At 33.2% G+C, this 24,092-nt stretch overlaps 1 protein-coding gene and 1 long non-coding RNA gene across 5 annotated transcripts in view; one reads left to right on the top strand and one right to left on the bottom strand.

Annotated features, from left to right (window-relative positions):
- Positions 1-24,092, top strand: part of LOC138714812 (uncharacterized) — a 480,985-nt gene that overhangs the window by 136,109 nt on the left and 320,784 nt on the right. Inside the window, exon 1 of one of the 4 annotated variants that reach the window (XM_069846966.1) lies at positions 11,091-12,246. The exons of 2 other annotated variants lie outside the window; for them this stretch is intronic. The gene's annotated coding sequence lies outside the window, so the exon portion shown is untranslated. Of the gene's footprint in view, positions 1-11,090; positions 12,247-24,092 lie in introns of those variants that run through there. One more of the 4 variants, XM_069846968.1, reaches the window with a different exon arrangement.
- Positions 1-24,092, bottom strand: part of LOC138714816 (uncharacterized) — a 141,660-nt gene that overhangs the window by 306 nt on the left and 117,262 nt on the right. The gene's annotated exons all lie outside the window — the stretch shown is intronic.

The following is a 24,092-nucleotide window of genomic DNA, read 5'->3' as shown; positions in this document are numbered from 1 at the left end:
AAACAAACGGGCGTATTTTTAAAATGAAATCAATTAACAAAATTCTGTTACAGAGAAAAGTGTCCTAATAGTCTAAAGAATGTGTGTTCTAAATTTCATGCATGTATATTTAATAGTTCAGAAATTATATCCATTTTTGTCTGGCAATGTAGCAAAAATAAAATGAAGTTACTGGAAACCGATAAAAGCGGGCGTGTGATTTAAAAATCCATAGCGCAGGAAGTTTAAAAATGACGTCTCAACATCCGATAAGAGCACAAATACCCACAAAATGTTATGCAATGCATTCCACACATATCAAAGGGTATTTTAAAGAATTTTTTTTAAATTTAATTTACCGGAAACAACAATAAAAGTGGGCGAGAGATTTAAAAATCCATAACGCAGGAAGTTTAAAAATGGCGACTCAACATCCGATAAGGGCACAAATACCCACAAAATGTTATGCTATGCACTCCACACATATCACAGAGTATGTTAAGGAATTTTTCTTTTTTAAAATTTACTCATTTTTTACCAAAAAATACCATCCTCTCCCCTTAAAACTTTGTAGTTGTATTTATGCATGTTATATCTGTTAAATGATGCAGAATCACGTTTCTATCTTGGGTAGATTTTCTGATAAAAATAGTCATACAAATGGTAAAATATCAGCATATTGTTTTAACGCAAAATAAAAAAAATGTAACTTATTAAAGAATGTATAGTTCAAAGAGCATGATATTGCAAATATGAGTTTCAGCAATAAAATAAAAGAGAGAGTACATGAAAAAGTTGAAAAATATCTGAGTTATGAGGGAAACGCTTCATCACTGCGCAGTGTACTGCCACCATTTTGAATTTTGAAAAAAAAAAAATATAAATAACTTTTTTATATTGTAAAAATTTCTTCTTCATATAGCAGGATGACAGTGTTTTACACCTACTAATTTTCATTATTGTGCAAATTACAATAATGGAGGAAACTTTTTTTTTAACATTTCCAAAATTTTATTGCCGTAAGCTGTACCTAACCCCTTAAGGCCCAATTTTATAAAACTCCCTGACTAAAGATCAACTTTGATCGAAGATCGAAAAGTGAACCGAGTTCAGACACTTCTTCTATTGCATAAAACTTTTCTGGAAATCAAATTACCTAGGTTCAAATGCAATCTAAGTTCACTTGAAAAGGATTTGGCAACATGGCATAAACAGGTGAAATATGTAATGCGCGGACCATCTTGTACAAGTTTGTTCAGTGTTGCCAATCTAACGACTTTAACTCTTTTTCAACAACAATTTCTTTTAACTTTTATATTGCTTAAATAGGAATTTAGCGAACTTTTTAGCAGCCCACAGTGACAAAATGTAATCTTTCTTTGTTGATAATGAGAAAACTAGCGACTTTACAACTAATTTTTGGCGATTTTCCGTACACTCTGTTGGAGACATTGGTTTGTTTTGTGCAATGTAAATAATTGCAGACAATAAGAAGAAGGTTTACTGTTTTCCAAATTGTTATCATGTTATGGTGTTTGATACTGCTAAACATAATAAAGCTTTATAAAACGATAATTTTCGTTTAGAATACAGTTAATTGAAAATTTGTGAATGTACCTATCATATCCATTAATAATTAATGGTTGTTATAATATAATTATAGGTTATGTTATTTGATACTGCTGAACACGATAGAGCCTTATAAAATATAAGATTGTTTGTGTATTAAGGCAAGAAATTAATATATATATATATATATATATATATATATATATATATATATATACATATGTACCTACCATATCTATTAATATTAATAATAATAATAATAATAATAATATTAATAATAATGGATATTTTATTTGCACAATCTGTCACTCGTAAAGAAATAACTGAACTTGGATTATCTAACTTAATCGGAGAAATTTCTTCAGTCAAAGTTGACTTTAGTTTAAGACAAATTAATCTCAGATTAGACTTTATACAACACAAAATTCCAAGTTCAGCTAGAACAAGGATCAATTTAACCTCTGATCTAAGATTAAATGGTTTATACAATCGGCCCTATAGGCCTATGTATTATTGTCGATAAGCTAATAATGTTCGATTCCTTTTGTAGGAGGCACAGTATGCCAAGTTCATTGGTCGGATAACTTTCTTCAAGGTTTATTCGTATTCCTCAGAATCAGAAGTACTTGTTTCGTTATCGTCTTGCTCAGAGAGCGATATTAAATAGCGAGAGGGCTACGACAGATAGCTCTGCATTAATGGGTCTCAATCTGAGGACGAACCACACTGATTATCGTTCAAGAATTTGATGCTTATCTTTAAGTTAGGCACTTCATACTTAATTGCGTTTATTTTAAGTATGCTACTTCACTATCGTAACTGTTAAATGCCTAAAAGCTAATCATGTTTGTATTAAGAGGAGAGGTACACCATTGGCCTGCAAAAATTGAGTGAAATTCATTTTTTTTATATCTCAGCTACTATAAAAGCTGAATGAACAAAATGTTTCATATTTTATTATGATGTACCAAAGTACACATGATATTTCCGTGCAGAAATTCTGCGTCATCATATGATGAAAGATGAGTGGAACAGAGAAAAATTCTCTCCGACACCGGGATTTGAATCCGGGTTTTCAGCTTACGTGCTGACGCTCTATCCACTAAGCCACACCGGATTCCCATCCCGATGTCGGATTAAATCCTCTCAGTTTAAGTTCCACCTCTAGGATTCCTTCTAGTGGCCTACCCTCATGCACTGCGTCACTAGAGGGAACCCAAGAGGTCGAACTTGAACTGAGAGGATTCAATCCGACATCGGGATGGGAATCCGGTGTGGCTTAGTGGATAGAGTGTCAGCACGTAGAGCTGAAAACCCGGGTTCAAATCCTGGTGCCGGAGAGAGTTTTTCTCTGTTCCACTCATCTTTCATCAAACTTTTTCATGCTTTATATACTTTATATACATACATTACACTTTATAAAATACTATTCAGAATATTAAAATAACTAATAATTACCTCTAAAAATAATATCAAATTTGCATATTTTTACAACCGTAAAGCATTTACATAATAAAATATTACAATTAAATATAATATCTGCATGACTCTTTTACTGGAATGTTTTAAAGACCTATGTCAGCAACATAGTCTAGGATCTTTTACCTATTCCTTCAGAAAATAATTTTTTTTAAATCGTTACCTTCAATATTAAATTTTCTAAAATTTGTTGTTAATTCTGAAGCTAAAAATATGTTGTGAATTCCGTAGTTGCTTCGTATAGATTTTTTTTTCGATTTTTAACTATAAAATTACATTTTTCTTACCCTGTTACTAAATCTACGTATTACTCTGTGCAAAGATTTATTAAATCTACATACATAAAGTCTAAATATTCATGATTCGTTATTTTTTTAAAAGCATTTGTAACTTTTCGAAATGTTCGTTATTTGCCATGTTATGTGGAAAAATCTCAAGTTCTAAAAATGTTAATGAATATTATTATTAATAATATTGCTGTATTTTATATAAAAATATAAATAATAATAATACATTTTTATAAAGCCTACACACAGCTTATATTTATTTTTGAATTGAAAGTACGTTCTCCAGAAAAGGGGGCCATAACATGCATTACTTTTATACATTATTCTTTAAATATATAACATTGGATTAAAATGATTTCAGCATTTGTGTTACATTATGTAAAAAACACAATACTTCTTATCCAGCAGTTTCATACTCATTGGTTAGTTCATTTAATGCACTGCTTTAAAAATTTCAACTCTCTATATCTCACAACAGTATTTTGGAGTATGGGCCCTTATTGCAGCTACGTTTTCAATTCCAAACTTCAATTAGATAAAAGTATCTAGATTAAAGTCGTGTGCAACCGGTTATGAAAAATAGGAATGATATATTGCTACTGAACGCCTGGCGTTATAGACAGTATGCAAAGCTCTTCCGTCTCGCGGAGTGATCCAGTGTTCGGCTTAATGAATGTCCGAGTGTTTCTCGGGTGGACGGTTCTGGATCATGAAAGGCAGACGACATTGAGCCATCCAGGAATTTCAAGAATCATTGCAAGGCGATTATCATCGTGTACCTTTCAATTAATACATTCATTCATTCATTCATTCATTCATTCATTCATTCATTCATTCATTCATTCATTCATTCATTCATTCATTCATTCATTCATTCATCTAGCAATCTAAGTATTGCAGTTAGGTATCGTCAGAAGCAACAGCACGCATCATGAAGCTGCAATCATTAGAGCTTAATAGTGCTTTTATTTTTGTTAAAAACTTTCTGTCTGCTTGAAAATAATATATTATAATGAAATAATAATACATCCACTTATAATAATTAAAAGGCATAGGCTATATTAACAACTTCTCTATTAGAAGCAACCTATGCGATTTCAGTTTAAAAAATGAACGTTACAATAGTAAGTTTGTACTTATTTGCTCTTCTATTTTTAAGTAAAGGCTCATTCACAATGAAAATTAAACATAACCGTAACATAAACACAGAAGTTTGCGCCCAGGCTACCAAATGGGATCATTCACAATGATTCACATAAACATTGGCATAAACATTACCGTAAGACGTTAACATGAAAGTTTGCAAACTCCAAACTTTCATGCTTATGCTTACGTGATTTGCAAACAGAACACAATCGTGGAGCGCTGAAGTATACGACAGAATATGAGGAAATGGCGTCGTTGTTATGTTTCCATGGTTACCAAGTATGTTTGCGGTTATGTTTATGTTCCCATCGTGAATGATGGTATGACTTCTTGATTTTACCGTAACGTTTATATTCTTAAGTTAACGCTTACGTTATGTTTAATTTTCATTGTGAATGAGCCTTAATTGTAATTAATTTTATTCTTGTATATGCTTACATGTCAGATTTCGTATTATACAATTACACTTACTTCCTTTGTTTTTACCGATGTTCATTTATATATTAGTTATGAAGATAAATTTACCAAAGTGTCCAATCAATTATAGGCCTACTTCAAGCTAGCACTTCTTTTAATTAAGAAAAGTAAATTTCCTTCAATTGTTTCTGCATTTTGTGCAGTCAGAAAATGTCATAAAAGTTCTTGTATGGTGAAGTGCACCTGGTGTTCTGTCTAGCCTGCAAAACATTAGGGGCAACCGCTTGAAAGTCGGATATTCGGTCGGGTGCTCAACCTCGTCGGTTATTCTCCGACCGGTCGAATATAAACCGGTTCTAAGCGCTGTTCTGCAGCTCTCTAATCTAGATGCATTTTACTTATTGTAAAAATCAGTGGTAGACAAATTCCGGACGCTAGGTAACCATGACGAGTAAAAATTGACTGTGGCACCTGAAGTCTTTTCAACATCTGAAGTGACAGTTAACAGAATAAAGCCCACAACACGGAAACCACTTTTCGTTTACATAGGCCTATCGATGTCTGAGGAAGAGCATTTGACCGGGCGAGTCTCTATTTACTCTTTTCACACTCTGAAGAGATAAGATAATTTTCAGAGCTTCACAAGTAAAACACACAACAAAGAGGAAATAGCGCCTGAATGGGTATTCCATACTAACAGTTCCTGTATTCGCGAATATTCTTTGGAATTTCCAGCCAGGCAGAGATGAGATGAGTGTCCAAATGGTTGTTTATTTTGCTAGTTTGTTCGTGGATTTAAATTGTAGGTCAGTCATCCGAGAATTTCTGTTCAAATAGAACTGAATTTTGTGAGCTTTGTAGATAATGTAGGCCCTACGTTTCAGCAATTAATCAGGTAATCTTTTCGTACTTTGATTTTATTGTAATTGTAATTGTAAATTTAATACTAATTGTAATGTTATTTGTAATTGTAATTATAAATGTAATACTAATTGTAATTTTATTGTTCATATTATAGTTGGAATCTCCTGGTAGAGGGGCAGAGAAGGCCTGACGGCCTTATCTCTACCAGGTTAAATAAATAAATACTAAATACTACTACTAAGTTCTTCGAATATCTATACAATTTTCGTTACGTCGTAGAAAGATTGATATTGTATTAATATATAGACGTGGACAATAGACTAAAACGATTTTCTTTGAAACATAATATAATTCGTCATATCAACTATCAGCGTAATTCACAGTCTCTATTGTTGTAAATATGATTGTTTACATCTTCTGGTATATTTTTTCAAAAGTTGCACATATTTTGTCTGTCTGTGTTGGTACTGTTCGTGTTTTATTTATGTACTGCAGAAGATATTCAACAGTCTGCTCTCCCATGGCCTGCAAAACGACCGGATATGAACTAAATTGAATATCTATGGTCTATATTTAAGAGGAAACTGGAAAAAAATAGCTTACAACAAAACATGGACTTATTGAAGCACTATCTTATATCTGTGTAAATGTTGCTGATATTCAAAGAAAGTGTCCAACTTAGGTTTCCAGCAGCTCTGACAAAATCAACGTGTTAAGGAAGAATAAGGGAATGTTCACAAAATATTAGTAACCTCTAGAACCAATTTCCTGTTCATTATTTCTGTGCAAAATACATTTTTGTTCATTATTTCTGCCGACAAATTCAGTGATTTTGCACATGTAATCATTTTAGTCTAATAATTTGTCCACGTCTGTACATTTTGATTACACACTTTTAACACAGGTATTACTAATTATTTGGTAAATTTGTTATACAAACAATTTTAACTCTCCTGTGTTAATTGAATATCATAATATTTTATGTTCCTTGATTAGTTTCGGCTTAATTTATGCCATCTTCGGATTTATCGTGAGGCCCTGCGCTTGTTTCCGGTTTCTTCCGATTGGTGTCTTAGTAGGGGCGCGTTTATGATCGTAGTGTTATGTCAAATAGTGTGTATGTTTTGAAATATTTAGTTGAGTGTTGAGGATGTGTTGTGCATGTTTTTTTTTTTTTTTTTTGTACGGGAGCGTTTTCCAAAGACTTCAGGAAAGATGGCGGTGTACAGAAGTCTTCTCCTGAGATTAATTATTCTAGAAAAGAAATCTAAATATTTGCAATAGCAGTGGCATTTTCACTTCATTATTTTATTTTAATTAGTTTCAAATTATTCGTACAGTTTTATTTTATAGTATTAGTAAGAAAAAAACGCTAAAATAGTAAAATTACTGAACTTTATATCTATGTCACAGCCTTCTTTATCATACTTCCAGCGACAACAAAAAGAAACTTCAACGTGCTCATAATTTGTGTGTACGTTTTGTAAGCAATGTTCATAAATATGAACACATCAACCCAACCCTGGAAGCAATAGGTTGGCTTAAACTAGATAAGAAAAGAAATTTACATTCACTTCTCTTTCTCTACGAAATCTTGAACTCTTCTATTCCTTCGTACCTGTCGTCTCGCTTCACTTACCTTTCTTCCCACCATAATCTGAACACACGCTCTCGCCATGAAACAATACTAATAATACCATCCCATCGCACCTCCTCATACTCATCCTCTTTCATAATAGCCCTGCCAAGACTCTGGAATTCGCTACCTGCTAGCATCAGGGACTGTCGAAATAAAATTGAATTCAAATGCAAACTTACTAGGCAATTGGTCAGTAATTGATTTCTTGTAAATAGTTTCCTTCATCTATCACAAAATATTTAAATATCCAGTAATTTCATCACTATGCAATGTTGTTATTCTAGGTTTAATTTGTAATTCAGTAAATATAAAATATTCTTTGTTTTTCTATGATAAATTATCTAGCTTTCATTAGTCAGGTAATCTTTTCATACTTTGCTTTTATTGTAATTGTAATTATAAATTTAATATTGTAATTTTATTTGTAATTGTAATTGTAAATTTAATACTAATTGTAATTTTATTGTTCATATTATAGCTGGAATCTCCTGGTAGAGGGGCAGAGAAGGCCTGACGGCCTTATCTCTACCAGGTTAAATAAATAAATACTAATACTAATGATACTTGGATATTTTCGTATATATTTATAGTACAGTATATGTATATACAGAGAGTTCCTATATAGACAGGTCCCACTTCAACCTCTATCTAACAAAATCTGTTCAACGACACATTTGAAATTAAAATGAAGTGAAATTTGTTTGGTCTATTGCATGTGGACTTATTTTAAAGAAAAAACTGGTAAAAATTTGGAGCAGTTACAAGTCAGGAAATACACGTCAAGACTATTGGGATATTTGAACTTTCTTTTTGTACAAGGAGCACCAAACTCATGTCCAATCCATTAATGTGTTACTTCTTGCACCATCTGTCTTAAAAATAAATTCTATAGCGAAAAGAAACAAGCTAAATGCTATTATGATTCATCAATAGCAGGGTTTACAATGCCTTCTATATATCAGTACGTATGTCTTTTGTTTCCCAACTGAAGTTCTCTTAAGACGATAATAATTCAAATCGATATCGACTTCGACCGGGAATACTAAGAAATGCCAGTTAATTTTGATGCTACCCCACTGAATTTTATCGTCTCGCGGGGACTTTGTCAAATAAACAAAAGAACATATTATTGTTGCTTTTAAGTTCATAACAAAGTTCAGCATGTTTGTGTAGGCATTGTATGACATATTCAATGAGAGTCTGTAGAAATTTCACAAAATATAATATTATATACGTCTGAATCTTATCACTCGTGCAATGGTAATTTGTTAAACGAAAAGTTGAAAGTAACGTTTCATTTTTTATTGTCACTATTGTTTTGTATTTTTTGTTGGTGTCTCATCTTTCTTTTTTTGGCGTAATTTTTAATATATCGATATTATTTTGACTATTTCGTTTATATGACGTCATTCCATTTTCGGCCAATGAAGTGTAATGAAATTTCGAATTCCAACCAATCACAGTCATACATCACGATAATTTCTGCAGCTCGATTTATCGATATAAATTCATAGCATGGTCGTTCTTTTGTTTAGTCAGTGTCGCCAACTCTTTCCACGTAAATCGATGAGCATGAATCCATTGTACTAAATGAAGTGCGAAATCCTACTTCCACATCTACATCTTCTAATTCCATATCTAAAGAAAATGACACTCCTTCATAACAATGTTCATTTAATTAATGTATTAATCAGGTTATTAGGAATTATACTATAAAATGCTTAAATTAAGTTATGATTTCAGCAGATAATGAAAACGTATTTCTGTTATAATAACAAGAGAAAAGCGCAGTACATGTAATTAACATTTTTAAACCTGTATTTCGCTTTTCTCAATTGGCATTACTGAATAATATTGAATTTCTTTACTGCAGTAATCGTTATTCATCTATTTCGACTTCACAATGTCTGAATAAGTTAAGTATTCATAAATATATAATTATCAACATTTTGTGAGCGAATTTTAGGGATATATTATTAATTTTTTATTTTATTCACGAAATAGTCCTAACAAATGTCACTCGAGATCTGAGATTACTATAGATAATTTAATATAATTTTATTAATTATTATGAATAAAAAAAAATAAGTTGATAATTAAAACGAGGTTGGAATGTAATCTCATCTCATTTCGGATAATTTTTAGGTTCAATTAAGTTTAAACTGTTCTTATACCTTAGAGTCCTCAATACCTAAATTGGCATTTTTTTTTGTTTAAATTGAAATGAATAGTTATTTAGACTGGAAAGTTTTAAAATGATAAGGATTCGAGAAACGTTTTAGAATTTGTATTCTGATTCAAGAAAATTTAGGGTTCGTTCCACTTCTAGTATTAAAACAACAGTTTAAGTATATATCCACGTCCACGTTTCGTCAAAAAAAATTAAATGTGATGGAGTTCTGTAGTATACTATAAGTATCTGACATTCGTTATCTTGTTAAACCAAATGCATGTGTGTATCATAGCTTATAGTAAGAATCTTATGGTGGGGATAAGTGACCTAGCTAGCTGCAAGAGCTAAAGTAGCTAGAGAGGGAAGCTTTTCAGTCCGCTTTCAGCTTCCCCTCACGTGCAGGTAGGTTTCACGAGATAACGAATGCCTATAATGTCTATTTCACGGTTTTAGTAATTTAGCATCCAAACAAATATTTTATTATACTTAAAAGAAATTAAACATTTACACTTTTTACTACAATAAGCATAAGACTACTCGAACTTTTACACTGCACATTCCATCATATCTGTGATCTCTACTTAATTGTCGCTACCGTCATTAATATTTTGAGACAGCTGATTCACAACTTCTCAGATTGCGACACAGTGATCAAGAAACAATCTAAAGGATATCGTATTGTGAAAACTTGTTGTTGGCTGAAGGAAACATCAATATGGTGTGTGGTTCTTCATTCCTCGATTCCTTTTTCTGTGGAGTCCCCACTTTATTTTTATATTCCATTCAAAACTCAGTCTCCTATACCCATTGACGTTATAGTTACTTACCCCTATACCCGTAGCAAGAGCAAAGTTGTACGTTGTATTGAAAATGGTCTATGATTTGTCTGAGAAAAGTGTTTTATGTACAGTAGTTAATTTCTAGATAAAATTTACGTATTTTTAAATTGTAATCCGTTCTGAATTACTCATGTTCAGTTTTCGTGCGTTTTTAATAATAATAATAATAATAATAATAATAATAATAATAATAGTTTTATTTTCCCTGGCAGAGTTAAGGCCATCAGGCCTTCTCTTCCACTCAACCAGGATCAAATCACATAGAGAAAAATACATACCGGTATACAAATATGAACTTAAAAATAATAATAATAAACATAATTAAGTAAAAGAGAGAGATTGAATACATATACACAATCAGTATTAACTTTAAAATAACAATAATAAAAAAATATATGTAATAAAAAAAGACTGAATACATAATCACAAACAGGAAAATACATTCTAGTATACAAGTATTAACTTAAAAAAAGAAAAAAAGAATTAATACATATGAATATAATCTCACAACTAAAGGAATAGTAGAATTAGTATGATCAGCACAGCACGTGTTACATTGAGACAATGACAATTACCTAGATATTAGTGTTAATGCAAACATGAAGTAATGACTGTGTAAAATAATAATAATAATAATAATAATAATAATAATAATAATAATAATAATAAGTAAAAATTATACCTAAAAACTAGTTCTGTGCATTTAAAATACTTCTAAACAACCTAATTTTAAACAACTGAGGACTAAGACTACCCCTGATTTCCAGCGGCAGCGAATTCCATGAGCGGGCCATGGCTATTGAGAAAGAACTTGAGTACAGAGATGTCTGATGACGTGGTATTGATAGCAACAGATTGTGCTGTGGACGTGTATTACGATTATGATGTGAAGCTAGGAAAGGAAACCGAGAGGCAAGGTAGGTGGGTGTGGAATCTTGTATCATTCGATATAGCAGGCAAAGAGAATGTACTAATCGTCGATCTTGCAAGCGGAGCCAGGAGAGTCGTAGAAAATATTCCAATATATGATCATAATACAAAAATATGGATGGAGAGTAATAATTATATCAGTACAATTATGAAACTTAAACGAAATTAATAAGCCAAAAAAAATTTATGAAAATATTTTAATAAAATAAAATAATAAATGTTTAATGTTCAAACTTAGAAATGTTTAAACGACAGTTCAGTTGAGTGAAAAGAAAGAAAGAAAGAAAGAAAGATGGGAAAATGCCGCCCTAGGCCTAAATCCGGCACTGTGTTCAAAATCAAAGAGTCAAGTTGTTATTATTGTTGCTATTATTTGTTACTCGAGGGGCCCAATTATTACTTTCTCTGGCGGCCTATTCCATTTTTATTCCTTTCTGATTAAATGAATACGGACGGATTGTACGCAAGGCAGGCGTGCTGCATTCAGCTCCTGCACGAGCACATTACTAGTGCAAGTACGGGAGCTGAGAAGTCTTTTATATACACACGGCTGCGCTGTTACTGCAATCGGCGGGGAGGGACAGAGGAAACGGGTGGGGAAATAAGTCACGTTGGTGCCACTGATTAGCTGAAATGATAGATATTGCCCGTGCAGTGCTTGTATGCCGACGACAAGGAAGTGGAATGGACGCAAGCGAGGAAGGAAGGGGTATCGATGTGCGGAAGGAACTAGAGGGGTAAAGGGATTTTTTTTATGTAGCCTGGAGTCGCGCGCACATGACTCCGAGTGAACGACAGTGATCTAGCTAGCCTGAGGCAGTAGGCAGTTGTCAGTCATCTGTTATAGTAGTGACGAAGCGTGGTGGATCCTGTAAGCGGAGAAGGGACATCGCCTTCGGACCTCCCCCTGGCGATCGCTTCAAAGTATGTTGAACTTATTTACTCATTAACTTCTTCAATTGTTTCTTGTGACTTTTAATTTTTTTCTCTGTTTATTCCTGTATTTGTATTAACTTCCACCTTTGGAATCTTATATCATATTTGCTTGTTTTATATGTCTTTTTTTTTTTTAGAGCTGATAAGACTAGAAATCGTATAAAAGCCAGCGTTTCACAAACGAGTCTCACAGTACTCTATTTTCTTGATATCCGCGATGTTTTGTGTTCTTCATAAAACCGCAAATCGACGTCATCGTTTTTATCTCGGTTTTAGAAGGAAGGAAAAGGAGTGTCATAGAAACTGATTAGGTAATACTTGTATCTGTTGTTTGTGACCCCGCGATGTCTTAAGAGGGGAGAAGAACGACCCACACCAACGACTGAAGTGTTAAGAGGTGAAGGAAGTTTGTGTGAATATCTCAGTGGTTAAATTAGTGTTGTGATGTCATATTTTAATGTCATTCGTTTGTCGTGAATATGAAGTGTTCAGTGTCTATGAATTTGACACATTGAGGACATATTAGAGAAATGTATTGCATAGAAATTAGTAGGGAACTACAGTGTTGTTAGGCTTACTTAATCATTTTTATGCAAATTCACAAGGACAACTTCTATAATAAGTGATAGCATAATCGGGTTTTTCTTTTTTATGCTTTGAAACGTGTTTGTTCACTAGTTGGGTGCTTATATATGCGGTTAGCGATAAGTTAAAAAAAACTGTCTAAAGGTAAACTAGTTTTAACAGATAAGCTATTTGTGCTTCCACAAAACTCATTGCAATGGAAAATGTCCTAGTATTTTACTCCGAGCTTCTAATGTGAAATAGACACAATGCGAATTCGTAATTATGTAATATGTATATAAAAAATACACTTTTTCAGCTTTGAATGGTGAAGAATAGCTAATTACGTGAACGTGACTATTTTAATTTTGTTTATATCGATAAATCGTTGTCCGTGTGGAATCTTGTGTCTGTTAATATTTTGTGATGTCTGTATTGTTGAGACTAAAACGCGGACTTATTGTTGTGATACGTAGGCTAAATATTGCGCTTGATTGCTTCGTCGGTTAGCATTTTTATTGCTGTGGTATCTTCCTAATTGTTAAAGAATGTTTAGTGACGAATATTTGTACTGAGAACTGGAATAGGCAGCGATTTGATGACGCAGAAACAAAATATGTTATTATTATTTTATAGTTCAATATAATATTTCGATACATTGTTACCGTTAAGGGATCGCTACATCAAAGAATGTTTCATGACGTCTGTATTGAGTTAAAATAGGAAACTGTTGGCGCCAAACACGTGGTAAGTACATCTGAAACCCGCCATTCCCTGTGTACTCGCTATGTAGTTCGAAGCCGACAATAAAACTAACAATAAACTGTCATAATGACACATGATTTACTGCGAGTGATAATTTTAGTTCGTGGAAGTGTGCCAGATCGGAACTTTTGTGAATACATCAAGTTGCAGTGGTTGGGATGCATTCTGTTTTATGCACATCCGGTAATATAAATGCAATAAAGGATAGTGCTAGACTCGTTCAACAAGATCGTGTATTTTGTGCTCGAATTTTGTGGCACAACCGGGTGTGAATTTTTACTAAGAACTCTTTGCGTCTTCGCACGTGTGCGATGAACAAATTAATTACTTTCCTCCTTATATCAAGACAAATCCTCATACAAAAGAGGTAAGATTCTGAAAATGTGTGTTATATATCGAGCCGATGTTAATATGAACACGTGTTCTTGCACAATTGTTATGTAATTATTTTTGTGCGAGATCGTGCGTATTTGCTTGGTTTCCGCACAAAACCAATCCGCGGTAAGTCTAAAATTCCACATTCAGTATTCCCAACCTAACACCCATAACAATTTCCCTCTTCTTACCGCTTAAGTGACATATTGATTTTACTGCTTTAGGCTTTTAACATATTATTTTTAGAGACGTTCAGTATAGTAATAATTATAAATTGGAAACTTACCACTGCAATTTAACCTAAATTGCACTGTTAATTATTGTTTTTAAATATTTGCAGAAATTAAGTAAACTCTACAACTCCACTAAAGTTACTGAATTCGTGATGCATGTAACATTGAGGAAGCCGTTTGTTTTAAGTTCGCATTTATAGACTGGGGGGGGGGGGGGAAGACAGACGTATATCACGGCCTGCTGGAGTATAGTAAACACAGAAAACATTTTAAAGCAACAATGTTGAAAATAAGTTAGATATTTTTGTTTTCCAAATTTGTCGTCATTGAACAGAAACCAAGATGGAGATTTCATTGAAACTAATTAGAAATTCCTCTTTCAGGTATGTAATAAGCGATCTTCGCACAAAGTAATGTACGATACACGAGCGGTATGTTTTCTTTCAATTTCGGAAATTAAAAGAGCTCAACTACGTTTCGCTTTTTCAAACTTTTCCTCGAACATGAAAACTTCAACATACCGCTCTTGTAACGCATATTACTATTATTTAACAAAATATAATTACTTACAGACTCATGGTTGGAACTTTACGCGTAAAAAAGGTTATTTACATTACAGTAAAATACGCGTAAATAATGCGTAATGAACGTAATAAATGTAAAATACGTAAAAAAACCTCCAAGAACTTTTATTTTTAGTCTTTCTTTGTTCAGTTTGTGATGAAAATTTACCGTTTGAACTGCCAACAAACCTAGCATATACCTCGAGGCTACCAATTAATATTTAAAAAATGAAGACCTTAAGAAGAATTTGCAATTCATACCGGATGAATTGAAAGGTTTCTACACAGATCTGTACACATGGCCTACGACCAACAAAGATAATAATGCCAGTGGAAGCGAAGATTGAAAAAATAAGTTTATTTAAGTTCTGACGTACAAAAAAGTCTATTCAGCCATGATTCCCATTTCGTTGATGATTATTCATTAACCACATAAAATTGGGAAGATAACATTTAATAAGTTATTATGTTTAAATCATGTTTACCTTAAACTGTTGTATTGTAAAAAGACCTTCATCACCAGAATATTTTATTTTTAAAACTCCACAAGTGACAAAAACAAAACTTTAGGGAAATCAATAAAAACTTTTAGTTTAATTAATTTTATTTCAATTGTCAAAATGTATTTAACAAGTAATATTAGTTGCTAAATGTTAGGTTTATTCATTATTAGTTGTGTTTTATAATATGTGTATATAAAGTCTCCCCCAACAATTAATTAGTTAGGATGTTATGGGGATTTTTCCAACAAACAAATGAAAGTAAGCACAACATTGCTATTTTTATAAGTATTAGAGCGAATGAAAGTACGAACAATGTTATAATCTATGTGAAAACTACAGTATAAAATCACAAAAATATAGCTATTTTTTTTCTGCTGCAACATACATTTTTCTTATCAGGACTTAAAAGGGATGAAGTAGGCCTAATTGATGTTTAGATTGTAAAATCAATAAATGTTAGTTTACTACTCCGTGTATAAAACGGATAATTTACTCGCCCCACCCTGCTTACAGTATTATAGTGTAATTAGATCACCATTTTTAAATTACAGAGGATTTTCAAAGTTTATGGCATGAAGAAATTACAGTGACGGGAAAATATGGAACATTGAATACTATTTAAAAAATACGAAATGTTAGGGGAAATCCCGCTTTTTTTATCTGCAATTTGGAAAGGATTCAATTGTTATTAAGAAGGTCGTACTATAAAATTAAATTCAGTAATATTGCCGATGGGTATGTGACTTCAGCTGTTGTTGCATTCCTATTTTATTTATCGGAGGAAGGGTCTATTAGTTTATTACTGAGGGGGTGGAAAATGTATTTCTGACGTAAGTTACTTTAAAGGGGCAGAGCGACATATTAATGAAACAGTGTTTCGTTCTCACATGTATCAAGCATTTGATCAGAACTGCCAACCATGGTAAATTTTCCCTCCTGAGGATCGTGTGATACCGACCTTTCTTTTGCACAAGAAATGCCACAAACTGTATACCATGTAATATACTGTATTACGTGTATAAATTGTATTTCATATAAAGTTTTGGCGAGTTTTAAGAAGCTAACCTACATGTGAGCAACAATAACTAAAGCATTATAATGACGAAGCTGAGGGATATTATCACAGTCTAGTATATACAGTCACGAAGCTCAATACGTAGGGAATATGCATCCATAGACAGTTGCTAACCACTAGGATCGCTACTATGGCCTCATCACATACAATGTGAAACAGTACCGGCACAGTCTATTGTTCCTAGTACCCTCATCAACTCAAGTTTCGTGACTGTATATACTAGAACTGTGATATTATTTCAGCTACAGTGAACTCTCATCATTACTCATATCTACAGCGATATAGATCTATCGTCAGGATTTTGAATTTCTTGAGCATCGAGCGTAGATATTGGTGTTATAAGTTTTTCGAACTGAATTGTGTTGGAAGCCGGAGAATTTCGCACATTCTGGAATTTTTTCCGCAAGTTCTGTATTCATGTGTCCATTCCCAACCGCGACGAAAGAAAATTCTCTCTGAAATATTACGTATAAAAATATAAGCAGATTGCTGTTGTTTTAATTATCTGTAAAATTCCAGGTAAATCAGGGCCTGTGGGAATTTAACAATACTGTATTAAAAAAAAGACTTCGTGGGCGTTTTCTGAGTAGAGTTGAATGCAATAAACTGAAAGTTTAGTCATTTATAAAACCTTAAAAAAGTTACTATTTTGTTTCTCTTCAAAACTGTACAGTCAGCCGCTTACTTAGCTTTAAATGTTTAATTACTTCGTCACTAGTAATATTAGACAATTACCATACTTCTACATTTTTTGTAGCTGTTGTAATTTATCTCTGTCTTTGTATTTTTTTCTCTCATTTAACATTCATATTTTTACCTCTTCTAATTTTATTTTCTTTGTATTGTTTTATTAATATAAATGATACTCGGGAGGAAATTAAACGCAGAATAAATATGGGAAATGCCTGTTATTATTCGGTTGAGAAGCTTTTGTCATCTAGTCTGCTGTCAAAAAGTCTGAAAGTTAGAATTTGTAAAACAGTTACTCGTATATTACCAGTTGTTCTGTATGGCTGTGAAATTTGGACTCTCACTTTGAGAGAGGAACAGAGATTAAGGGTGTTTGAGAATAAGGTTCTTAGGAAAATATTTGGGGCTAAGAGGGATGAAGTTAAGAAGAATGGAGAAAGTTACACAACGCAGAGCTGCACGCATTGTATTCTTCACCTGACATAATTAGGAACATAAAATCCAGACGTTTGAGATGAGCAGGGCATGTAGCACGTATGGACGAATCCAGAAATGCATATAGAGTGTTAGTTGGAAGGCCGGAGGAAAAAAGACCTTTGGGGAGGCCGAGACGTAGATGGGAGGATAATATTAAAATGGATTTGAGGGAGGTGGGATATGATGGTAGAGACTGGATTAATCTTGCTCCGGATAGGAACCAATGGCGGGCTTATGTGAGGGCGGCAATGAACCTCCGGGTTCCTTAAAAGCCAGTAAGTAAGTAAGTGGTATTGTTTTCTTATTTATGTATAGTAAGGATCACGTAAGTGTAGTTCTTAAGGGCCATGTTCGTAGACATTCTTAGCGCGGGCTTCCGGTGGATGATCAGCGAACTAACGTTTTTCGTATTCATAATCCAGTGTTAACGATATGATATGATATGATATGATATGATATGATATGATATGATATGAATCCTGTACAAGTAACCAGTCGATAGCCGGGGATAGTTTAGCACGCTCGTAGCTCGGGCTAGCGAAATGTCTATGGATAGCACCCTTAAAGTCTAATTTGACCGTCTCTTCAGTGTTGCCAACTAATATCAGATATCACCAAAGAGAGTAAAATCCTAATAATATAGTATTAACAATAACAATGTCTTACTTATTTACCACATCTTATCTTTATGTTGCGGGTTGTTTTCTGAATGATTCAGTAATTTATGAAATATATTTTCTTCCTGGAATTCTCGCATATTATTTTGGTAATTCATTTTAGTATGATCTAATATTAAAATATATTTTGTCTGGCAACGTGAAATTCATTGCGTAATTCAGAACGGATTAGAATTTAAAAATAAATTTTATCTAGAAATTAACTATAGAAAAAAGTTTTCTCACACAAATCATAGATAATTTTTAATACAACGCAGAACGGTGCTGTTGTTATGGGTATAGGCGACTGAGCTGTGAATGGTTATAAAAATAAATTGGAGACTCTAAAGAAAAAGGAATCGAGGAATGAAGAACCACACACCATAACCTCACAGTCTACTATATACAGTCGCGAAGTTTGGGGTGATTTTTTGCAAATCTCGTGATAAAGCGCTCCAAGTGGTTAGCAACTAGAAACAATAGACTGTCCACGGTCGACTTTGGACTGTGTCGTATTTCCATCGAGTGCTAGCTCGTTGCGTATTTCACATTGATGCTTGTGAAATGTTCGTTATTGGTTGTAATGAAAATGTTAATGGCTAAAATATAATAATTGGAATAATAATATTTTGCTAGAGACGTAGAAAAATTAAGTTTGTTTTAATGAAATTTATTGATCACGTTTTATTTTCAATTCTGGTGGGATTATTATTGCTTAGGCCTACTTTTTTTTTTCAAAGGATATGTTTTTAATTATAGCTGTTAATTTTGTTGTTATTTTTATTTGTTACTTTACTAGAGACGTAGAAAAAGTCTGTTACAATAAAATTTATTGATCACGTTTTATTTCCAATTCTGGTGTGATTATTATTTCTTAACCTCATCCCACTTTGTTAACTACGTAAGCCTACACTACAAGTACCGGTACACGTAAGTTACTCCATTAATTCATATTTCCATTATTATTGTTGTAAAGAGAAATGCATATTAATATTTATTGGTTTCATAGTTAATTATTGCTATAATCTTGAATGAGTGAAGCGATTATAGTAAATTTCAGTTCGTTTTGCACAGACAAAAATAATATTAACCTATTTATTGCAGGTATCTTCGAGTTTATGGTGGAATTTAATATACTTCATTAAAATAATAACTTAACTTTATGTATTTAATATTTCAATAATGGAAGGAAGGTGTTAATTTTTCCAAAAGAACACGACAACGAAAGTGTAACATATTCTCGTCTGCTAAGAGAGAGATCTCCGATGATGAGGCGATAGTCGCGATCCTAGTGGTGGGCAACTACCCATGTTTACATTTTTACTACATATTGAGCTTCGCGACTGTATATAGTAGACTGTGATAACCTGTTATAACTTGCGGCAATTCATCAGTGGACTTCAGAAACGACTTCAGTGTTGGGAAGGTGCTGACACTACCACCATCAGATCGACTTACTCACAGCGCATTTTTATAATCTTATACAGCTTAGCGCACATCACCCAAGATCGTGAACGCTATATTAATATTTATTTTATTGCTCACAATCGAACCGTGGACCACTCAGGTGGGAATCGCGTACGGTACAGCGCACGGTGTGCAATAACGCAAATCTAGATGGACAATAGTAATGTGCGTTACAAGAGCGGTATGTTGAAGTTTTCATGTTCGAGGAAAAGTTTGAAAAAGCGAAACGTAGTTGAGCTTTTTTAATTTCCGAGAATTGAAAGAAAACATACCGCTCGTGTATCGTACATTATTTTGTGCGAAGATCGTTTATTACATACCTGAAAGAGGAATTTCGAATTAGTTTCAATGAAATCTCCATCTTGGTTTCTGTTCAATGACGGCAAATTTGTAAAACAAAAATATCTATCTTCAACATTGTTGCTTTAAAATGTTTTCTGTGTTTACTATACTCCAGCAAGCCATGATATATGTCTTCCCCCCAGTCCATAAATGCGAACTTAAAACAAACGGTAAGGTTATGTAATGATTTATTTTTAATTTTAATATTTTAACAATATTATTTATATAACATATTGCAGTAATAACATCGGCATCTGGAATCTTGTTGATTTTTTCACGACTCCCTTAATGTTACTTGCATCACGAATGCAGTAACTTTAGTGGAGTTGTAGAGTTTACTTAATTTTTGCAAATATTTAAAAACAATAATTAACAGTGCAATTTAGGTGAAATTGCAGTGGTAAGTTTCCAATTTATAATTATTACTATACTGAACGTCTCTAAAAATAATATGTTAGAAGCCTAAAGCAGTAAAATCAGTATGTCACTTAAGCGGTAAGAAGAGGGAAATTGTTGTGTGTGTTAGGTGGGAATGCTGAATGTGAAATTTTAGACTTACCGCGGATTGGTTTTGTGCGGAAACCAAGCAAATACGCACGATCTCGCACAAAATTAATAACTTCTCTGCTTTCCAATGGATTGTTATGAAACTTTGTACAGACCTTATAAATAGCACATATTTTATGTATACAAACTCTGACTACATTTGTGTACGAGGAACTACCTTTTTATAGGGGATGGTTTTAGATTAAAATAATAACTTCTCTCCTATCTAACAGATTTTTATGAAACAGTGTACGGAAGTTACAGGTAGAATATTTTTTTTTGTGTACAAACTATATTTACGGTTCCATAAGAGGAAGTACGCCTTTATAGGGATTGAATTTACGCAAAATTAACTTCTCACCTACATAACCGATTTTTATGAAACTTTGTACAGGAGTTACAGGTAGCATATATTTTTATGTACAAATTCTGATTACATCTGTATGCTGTCGGTAGGCCTAATAGTTGTACAAAGTTTCATAAAAATATATTATAATAGGAGCGAAGTTATTAATTTTGTCTAAATGCACCACTATAAAGGAGCAGTTTCTATTATGAAACATAATCATACTTTCTAGACAAAAAATAAAATATTCCACCTGTAAATTCTACCGTATATAAAGTTTCATAAAAATCTGTTAGTTAGGAGAGAAGTTATTAATTTTGTTTAAATGTACCTGCGATAAAATGGGGCAATTTTTCCTGTGTAAACGTAATCAGAATTTATACACAAAACATGTGTGTCACCTGTAAGGCATGTACAAAGTTTCATAACAATCCGTTGGAATATAGAGAAGTTATTAATTTTGTCCAGCTTGTGATTTGCGTTCATTCTTATTGAATTTGGTATTCCCAAGAAACTAGTTCGATTAATTAAAATGTGTCTTAGTGAAACTTACAGCAGAGTCCGTATAGGCAAATTTCTATCTGATGCTTTTCCAATTCACTGCGGGCTAAAGCAGGGAGATGCACTATCACCTCTACTTTCTAACTTCGCTTTAGAATATGCCATTAGGAAAGTTCAGGATAACAGGCAGGGTTTGGAATTGAACGGGTTACATCAGCTTCTTGTCTATGCGGATGACGTGAATATGTTAGGAGAAAATACACAAACGATTAGGGAAAACACGGAAATTTTACTTGAAGCAAGTAAAGCGATCGGTTTGGAAGTAAATCCCGAAAAGGCAAAGTATATGATTATGTCTCTTGACCAGAATATTGTACGAAATGGAAATATAAAAATTGATGATTTATTCTTCGAAGGGGTGGAAAAATTCAAATATCTTGGAGCAACAGTAACAAATATAAATGACACTCGGGAGGAAATTAAACGCAGAATAAATATGGGAAATGCCTGTTATTATTCGGTTGAGAAGTTTTTGTCATCTAGTCTGCTGTCAAAAAATCTGAAAGTTAGAATTTATAAAACAGTTATATTACCGGTTGTTCTGTATGGTTGTGAAACTTGGACTCTCACTTTGAGAGAGGAACAGAGATTAAGGGTATTTGAGAATAAGGTGCTTAGGAAAATATTTGGGGCTAAGAGGGATGAAGTTACAGGAGAATGGAGAAAGTTACACAACGCAGAGCTGCACGCATTGTATACTTCACCTGACATAATTAGGAACATTAAATCCAGACGTTTGAGATGGGCAGGACATGTAGCACGTATGGGCGATTCCAGAAATGCATATAGAGTGTTAGTTGGGTGGCCGGAGGGAAAAGGACCTTTGGGGAGGCCGAGACGTAGGTGGGAAGATAATATTAAAATGGATTTGAGGGAGGTAGGATGTGATGGTAGAGACTGGATTAATCTTGCTCAGGATAGGGACCAATGGCGGGCTTATGTGAGGGCGGCAATGAACCTCCGGGTTCCTTAAAAAGCCAGTAAGTAAGTAAGTAAGTAAGTGATTTGCGTTCTGATTCACTGTGCGTTTGTTAAGCTTAGATAAAAATGTGTCCAATGTATTTTTAACCTGATGTGAATAATTTTGCAGGCCTAAAACACTCACAAGTGATTAAAAACTTCCTTATTCCATAATTATTTTCTGCTGTTAAGCCAAATGTGGAACAGTTACCATTATGCCCCACCACTGAAAAAAAAAATAATTATTGATAAATGCGCAAGAACGCGCAAACTTTAAAACAAGGGTTCAACACTCTAAATGATGCTGTATTAAATGGTAAAAGAATTTTTGTAACCGGACGTGACGAGATGTACTAAAACTTACATTATATTTGGAGAACTTTAAAATAATCATTGATTAAAGTTCTCGTTAACACTTTGTTAAAAAACGTAAAATTTACTCTGTCACACGTTAAAAGTGTTAAAATTGTTTAAAAAGGTATTTACCTTCGACAGACGGCCCGTTTCGACGCTATTTGTCGTCGTCTTCAGTGTCTCTTGAACCACTGCTGATTTTGGCTCTGCGATGTGCAGTTGTCGATGGTAGGGGTGGGTGTGTGTTGTTCCTAACAACTCAACAAAATACACCCCAAATTAAAATATACAGTAGAAATGGAACATAAGCAAGCTATAAACTTCTTAGACATCACCATAACCAAAACAAATAACAGACACGAATTCAAAATATACAGGAAACCCACTACAACCACAACACATATACACAATTCATCAAATCATCCCATACAACATAAACATGCAGCTTTCCGTACAATGACACACAGATTAATTAATATACCAATGAACAATGACAACTACACTGAAGAATTAAACACAATAAAATAATAGCACAAGACAATGGATACAACCCTAACATAATAGACACACTAATAAAAAAGGCAAAACAAAAACAGACCAAACCAACACAAACAGCACGCGAGAATAAATACATAACATTAACATATCACAATACGAATACCCACAAAATCGCAACTTCATTCAGAAAACTAAAGTACAAAATTGCATACAAAACAAATAATACAACACAGAAATACTTAAATAACCACACTAAAGATTCAAATATATATAATTCAACTGGAGTTTATAAATTAAAATGCAATAGTTGCCCACATTTTTACATAGGACAGACAGGAAGATCCTTTCATACAAGATACAACGTACATATTAAAGCTATAACCAAACCTTACATTACATCAAATTATGCAGATCATATTATCGACAATAATCATGACTACAATAATATAGAAACAGATATGGAAATTTTACACATCACACCAAAAAGTTTACAGTTAAATATCCTAGAACAATACGAAATATATAAGAATACAATAGCACACCCACATTACATACTTAATACGCAACTACAGTTCAATACGCACACATTGTTTGACATCATAATACGTCATAACATACAGACAGCCAACCCCCACCATAGGAACAACACACCCCCACCCCTACCATCGACAACTGCACATCGCAGAGCCAAAATCAGCAGTGGTTCAAGAGACACTGAAGACGACGACAAATAGCGTCGAAACGGGCCGTCTGTCGAAGGTAAATACCTTTTTAAACAATTTTAACACTTTTAACGTGTGACAGAGTAAATTTTACGTTTTTTAAAATAATATTTTTTTCAGTTTTAATGTTTAAACCC

This window comes from Periplaneta americana, chromosome 15 (assembly GCF_040183065.1).
Source record: "Periplaneta americana isolate PAMFEO1 chromosome 15, P.americana_PAMFEO1_priV1, whole genome shotgun sequence".
In the NCBI taxonomy this organism is placed as follows: Eukaryota; Metazoa; Arthropoda; class Insecta; order Blattodea; family Blattidae; genus Periplaneta; species Periplaneta americana.
The sequence above is the reverse complement of the archived record's forward strand: the minus strand, read 5'-3'. Positions and strand labels throughout refer to the sequence as shown.